Source organism: Poromitra crassiceps, assembly GCF_964638095.1.
Source record: "Poromitra crassiceps genome assembly, chromosome: 12".
Lineage (NCBI taxonomy): Eukaryota > Metazoa > Chordata > Actinopteri > Beryciformes > Melamphaidae > Poromitra > Poromitra crassiceps.
Window position 1 is genome coordinate 45,732,268 of NC_139632.1, and position 7,500 is coordinate 45,739,767.

Here is a 7,500-nt window from a genome sequence, read left to right on the forward strand (position 1 = left end):
TGTGACTTGTATGTATTGATGGATACACATTGTGACTTGTATGTATTGATGGATACACATTGTGACTTGTATGTGTTGATGGATACACATTGTGACTTGTATGTGTTGATGGATACACATTGTGACTTGTATGTATTGATGGATACACATTGTGACTTGTATGTGTTGATACACATTGTGACTTGTATGTATTGATGGATACACATTGTGACTTGTATGTATTGATGGATACACATTGTGACTTGTATGTATTGATGGATACACATTGTGACTTGTATGTATTGATGGATACACATTGTGACTTGTATGTATTGATGGATACACATTGTGACTTGTATGTATTGATGGATACACATTGTGACTTGTATGTATTGATGGATACACATTGTGACTTGTATGTATTGATGGATACACATTGTGACTTGTATGTGTTGATGGATACACATTGTGACTTGTATGTGTTGATGGATACACATTGTGACTTGTATGTATTGATGGATACACATTGTGACTTGTATGTGTTGATGGATACACATTGTGACTTGTATGTATTGATGGATACACATTGTGACTTGTATGTATTGATGGATACACATTGTGACTTGTATGTATTGATGGATACACATTGTGACTTGTATGTATTGATGGATACACATTGTGACTTGTATGTATTGATGGATACACATTGTGACTTGTATGTATTGATGGATACACATTGTGACTTGTATGTATTGATGGATACACATTGTGACTTGTATGTGTTGATGGATACACATTGTGACTTGTATGTGTTGATGGATACACATTGTGACTTGTATGTGTTGATGGATACACATTGTGACTTGTATGTGTTGATGGATACACATTGTGACTTGTATGTGTTGATGGATACACATTGTGACTTGTATGTATTGATGGATACACATTGTGACTTGTATGTATTGATGGATACACATTGTGACTTGTATGTGTTGATGGATACACATTGTGACTTGTATGTGTTGATGGATACACATTGTGACTTGTATGTGTTGATGGATACACATTGTGACTTGTATGTGTTGATGGATACACATTGTGACTTGTATGTATTGATGGATACACATTGTGACTTGTATGTATTGATGGATACACATTGTGACTTGTATGTGTTGATGGATACACATTGTGACTTGTATGTATTGATGGATACACATTGTGACTTGTATGTGTTGATGGATACACATTGTGACTTGTATGTGTTGATGGATACACATTGTGACTTGTATGTATTGATGGATACACATTGTGACTTGTATGTGTTGATGGATACACATTGTGACTTGTATGTATTGATGGATACACATTGTGACTTGTATGTATTGATGGATACACATTGTGACTTGTATGTGTTGATGGATACACATTGTGACTTGTATGTGTTGATGGATACACATTGTGACTTGTATGTATTGATGGATACACATTGTGACTTGTATGTGTTGATGGATACACATTGTGACTTGTATGTATTGATGGATACACATTGTGACTTGTATGTGTTGATGGATACACATTGTGACTTGTATGTATTGATGGATACACATTGTGACTTGTATGTATTGATGGATACACATTGTGACTTGTATGTATTGATGGATACACATTGTGACTTGTATGTGTTGATGGATACACATTGTGACTTGTATGTATTGATGGATACACATTGTGACTTGTATGTGTTGATGGATACACATTGTGACTTGTATGTGTTGATGGATACACATTGTGACTTGTATGTATTGATGGATACACATTGTGACTTGTATGTGTTGATGGATACACATTGTGACTTGTATGTGTTGATGGATACACATTGTGACTTGTATGTATTGATGGATACACATTGTGACTTGTATGTATTGATGGATACACATTGTGACTTGTATGTGTTGATGGATACACATTGTGACTTGTATGTATTGATGGATACACATTGTGACTTGTATGTGTTGATGGATACACATTGTGACTTGTATGTGTTGATGGATACACATTGTGACTTGTATGTATTGATGGATACACATTGTGACTTGCAGAGATTGAATCCGAGGTGTCTGTTACAAGGTGCTGTCTCTATCTATGAGGTCATTCTGCCACCTCGCTGAAACACAGTATGCGTATCATAATGAAGGGATTCAAAAGCCTGTACATAACAAGGTCGCTCTCAATTCACTTTCAATTCAATTAATTCCAAACATAAGCACCTCTCTCTGCACGCTTAAGGTCAGGTAGACTACATTACCATTAGCTGTAGAAAAAGGAAGCCTGAGTGCAACAGCAGAGATGTGGCTGAAATTGAAATTGAAAATGTAATTAATTTCATGTTACACAGTCTACACTAGTCCTTTACTCCAGTGATTTTCAACCTTTTTCATATCAGGGACCCCTAATTTAGTCCACCGTAAAGCCACGTATGATCTGATTTGGTCTCTATGAGAATATTTTTGTTGTCACATATGATTTTGTCCAGAATTCTATGAGTATAATCTGTGTTGTAGGTAGAGAGATAACAATGGTTTTGTCCAGAATTGCATGACTAGTACAATGTAGATAGAAGGACAACTGGGGACCCACTGGAACCCCCTCAAGGACCCCTGGTGGTGGAGCTGAGGGGTGTGTTTTACAGCAAACAGTGGCCAATGACTTTGGGTTCGATTGTGAAAGACATGAGATGTGTTTTTGAAAAGGTGGATGTGTGTTACTGCTGCAGCGTACTTTATTTGGATGATAAGGAATGTTTGTTATACACAAAATGCACTGCAGTCTGCATATCACTGACATCCAATCAGTCAACTGCCACTCAGTGGTCAATGATGATAGGCCGTTACCCACCATGTCACAGCAACACAAGGAACTATTGTAAAGTTATTGCTGCTTTCTCTCTGATCTTTTCCCCACGTTTTGTAGTAGAATTTGAAGCTCCTCTCTCCACCCAGATACGAGTATTAGCCATTTTCTTTGATTTGTGGGGGAGGAAAAGACATGAACATTGCTATCTTCCACTTTGTGGTCACTCCTCCTTCATGGCATGTGTGTCTGTGTTGGGTTCATTAAGGCGCCTTCACATGATAAGAGGTCTGCACTTGTCTCACCGCGAGGTAGCGCCATCTGGTGAGCGGAGCGCAAATCTACAGGACAAGAGGCGAGCAGCGGCTATCTTCTTCTCCTCTGATTGGTTGCGCTCATGAAAGGTCCACGATAAGCAGGTCAGCGTTGATATATTTTGAACTTTGAGCGCAAAAAGTGGCAAAATCGAGCTGTGCGCGTCGCCAAGGGTAGCGCTGCCGCCTGGCTGAGAAGTGCCGCTCTCCCCCAGAGGAAAACAACGGGACAGCGGGCGCAGAGCTGTTTTACCGCGGATCATTTGTAGGCACCTTTAGAGGAGCTAGTCTGTAAAACTGTTAGCATTCTGTCAGCCGGGGACTTAAGCCACCTTCTTCAACTTGAATTGCTTTAATTCTGTGGCAGTGATCATTTTTAAGAGCAGGAGAGCGACGTCCCCCTCTGTCATGCTTGTGCTCGCCGTATGAATTTGAATGAGTGTGTACATAATTCTCAGGGTATCGCCTCCTTCTTATCTAACCTACACGCACGCACGCACACACACACGCACGCACGCACGCACGCACACGCACGCACGCACACACACACACGCACGCACGCACGCACGCGCACACACACGCACGCGCACGCACACGCACACACACACACACACACACACACACACCACTCGCCCACACGAGATAATGGATGACTGCCAACAGCTCATATTCTCTATCTGTGGATGTAGAAGCAGCTTATAGGTGAGCTTTCCTTCGACCCTGCGCTTCCCTCCTCGTCTCCAGTATTTATTTCTTTCTTTCTTTGGATCCCCATTAGTCACTACCAAGGTAGCGACTACCCTTCCTGGGGTCCAAGTAAGACCCCAACTGCCAATTTTGCGTGCAGGTGATAGGCCTCGCCTGGGACACGTGTCCAGCAACACAAGTGTAAAGCTAGTTAGAATGAGAACATTTGTTTTCATGCTAAAGCCCCTGCAACATACATGGATTTGAAAGCTGTCTTAAAGGAACACTCCGCCTATTTTCAACCAGCTTTGTATCATTAGAACATCAGTAGTATATCAGAAAACTGTAAACGGTTTTGAAGTCTGTCATTTAATTTGACAGTTATTGAGTGTTAAAGTGTGGACCAGTGACATCACTGGTCCACACTAACTCAAATTAATAACTCATTAACTCAAATCAACTCTCAATAACTGTCAAACTATTCATCATTCATCTAGTTTGACAGTTATTGAGAGTTGATTTGAGTTGATGAGCTATTAATTTGAGTTAGTGTGGACCAGTGATGTCAGTGATTAACGCTCAATAACTGTCAAATTAAATGACAGACTTCAAAACCGTTTACAGTTTTCTGATATACTACTGATGTTCTAATGATACAAAGCTGGTTGAAAATGGGCGGAGTGTTCCTTTAATGGTTGGTTAGGCTTTACATAACAGAAAGGTTCAATGGGACTTCCGGTTGCAGATTGAAGAGAGCTTCTTTTTCTGTCCTCTGCTCCTCCTATTTCTCATCTGCCCTTTCTCTCCCTTTTCTCTGGACTCCCCCTCTCATCGCCTGGTTCTCCTCTCCTCTCCCTTAGCTTGTCCACACTTCTCTCTGTCCCCCGCTTTTTCTTGACTTGTCTTCCTCACTTCTCTCCTCCCATTTCTCTTCTTTATCTCTCTCTCTCTCTCTCTCTCTCCTGTCCTCTCCTCTCTCTGGTTTCTAATTGCTTCCAGGGGGCGTGACAGTCCCTTCATGCCTGGAGAACATTGGGGGGAGGGGTGGGGGTGTATGTGGGTACGTTTGGGGGGGTTGGGTGAGGTGAGGACGGGTCACTCCAGGTGACAGGTGTGATGAAACCGAGCTCGTCTGGTGCTGCCATGGCAACAATCTTCTTTTCCCAAAAAATGAGGCTCGTAAAGAGACTTTCTCCTCGCATAGACCAGAACTGCATCGCGTCTTCAAGCGCCCAGCTCCAAGGCCGCGCCCCTTTTTAGGGGAAACCCACCATAGTAAACGACGGTACAAGAAGCCGAAACCACTTCAAACAAACTATTTAAAACGGTTTAATTTGATAGAGATATGCCGAAGAGTTGCTGTGTTGTTATAGTTTCACTAACAATAAAAAAAAAAAAAAAAAAAACTGGTCTGCGATAGGGTAGGCACATAGGCGTGACACCGTCAATGTGGACGATGCATGTAACCTGGTGGAAACTGGATACAACGTTCATATAAGGCAAGTACCTCGTGTCGATGTATCTTGCGCATTCTATGGCCGGCCGAGTTGAAATACATTGTCATGTCATGGTGTCTTTGGGTCATTTATAAAGGAAATTAATTCTGTTATTTTTCTATAGATGTTTTGGGTACTGCTATTTTACATTGAAGTCAACGCGAGTGGCTTGTGTTATCCCCTAAAAAGGGGCGCAGCCTTCAAGTTTTGCAAATTACCCGGATGTGCTGTTCTGGTCTATCCTAAATTTAGCAGTTTAAAGGGACAGTTCACCCCTATTTTATTTCGACCGCACTACACCCGCTAGCTGCTAACTACAGTTTGGTCGAAAGAAAATAGTTCCTACATGAAACTGCTCACAACAAGGTCTGTGGATTATCTTGAGTAACCGGGTCATGATTTCTGGAAAGAGACATTGCTGTTGAGTTTTTCAAATGTATTCTTTAACAGGCAAGATGAAAATATATATTTTTTTGATTGTGGGGTGCACTGTCCCTTTAATACATCTCGGTACAACACATGCTGACATTTCCCCTCTCTGAGGTGGAACTATGGAAATGCAGCTAAAAGATGGCTGCTTCTACTTTACAAGTAGCAGACCTGTTGACATTTGCACAGATCTGAGCAACCATTTTAGGGCATCCTCGTCATTCAGAGGTTTGGCTGTCATTCCTCAGTCTAAGCCAGGGGTGCCCAAATTCTTTCCCATGAAGGGCCAAAACTCAACCTGGGTGGAGGGCAGAGGGCCAAAAATAAACGTTGTGGAATTACATTAAAATGTATTGTGTTTTATAGAAAATTAACATTCGAAATCTAAAATAACATTTCAATATAATAATCTACTTTTTATCTGTTTGGTAATTGTAATAATTTGCAATTGGTTATATATATTGGTTACATATATATGTGCGATGACTGACGCGTGAGGAGTGAAACAGTAATGCAGGAAGAATGACAGTGTTTTCGTGTGAGGACTGAAGGTGTTTCAGAGCACACTCGACATGGTTTACTAGGAGACATGACAACTGACAACGCTTAGACTGAGGAATGACAGCCAAACCTCTGAATGACCAGGATGCCCTAAAATGGTTGCCGTATATGTGGTGACGTTCCTCTCTGTCCTGAACGTACCCTATGTGGTCACGTTGCAGAGGGGGGGGGGGGGGGGGGGGGGGGGGGGGGGAAATACACCGGGCCGTTTGAGAGCGTGCGTGTTCTCGTTTCCCAAAATGCACCATGATGCTGGGCCATCTGTCTGAGCACGGTGACTAAACCTCATGCCAATATGTTGCAGGGTCATGAGAAAACAAAACCGGAGCTCGCCTTCCACATGAGCGGGCGTCGTGTAACTTGACCCGCCCTCCATGGCAAGCGGGGCCGAGTCACGCCTTCACCTGCGAGGACGGCCGAGGACGGATTACCTCCGCTACCCGAGACGTTAGAGCAGTCTTTAGCGTTTCAGAGGAGTTTTTAGCGTCCGTGCTGTCCGGCGAGCTCTTCGTTCCGCTTGATTAATGGCGGCTCGCTCGGCCAAGGGAGTGTCTCATGCGACGGAGGAAGCGGTAGTGCAACAGCGTGTGTGCAGCAAATAAATGCTGTACATTAAACACATTCCCCCACGCTCGCCTTGGCAGCCCAGCGTCTGGGGGGAGGGAGCAGTGCAGGATCTCTCTCTCTCTCTCTCTCTCTCTCTCTCTCTCTCTCTCTCTCGCTCACACACACACACACACACACATTTATGTATGCACACAGCCACACTCATTTACTCCTACCTGCATGCAGCCCTTCACTAAACAGGTGCACAGTTCCTATGCACACACATACATTTCCACTGCAGGTGCATCCACTCACACATGACTGTAGCTTCTCCTTCTTTTCTCTTGTGTTGTTGGTGATGTGTTGTTCAGCTAAACATGGCTAATAATGCATTAGCTGGCTTATTAAGAGCCGTTTGTGTTTGGGTGTTTTTGGTTTGTCCTCTCTCTGAGGGTTACTTCCTGCTTGGAGCCACGCCCATGTGTTAGATGTATAGTCTGGTGCCACGCCCATGTGTTAGATGTATAGTCTGGAGCCACGCCCATGTGTTAGATGTATAGTCTGGGTGAAATGTACATGTTGATATGGTGTTTTGGAAAAGATGCTGTAAAGATCAAATGTATTTGTGTAGATATTAT

General features: G+C 42.7%; 1 protein-coding gene across 3 annotated transcripts in view; it reads right to left on the bottom strand.

The window, feature by feature from the left end:
- Positions 1-7,500, bottom strand: part of LOC310787100 (transducin-like enhancer protein 4) — a 340,204-nt gene that overhangs the window by 219,086 nt on the left and 113,618 nt on the right. The gene's annotated exons all lie outside the window — the stretch shown is intronic.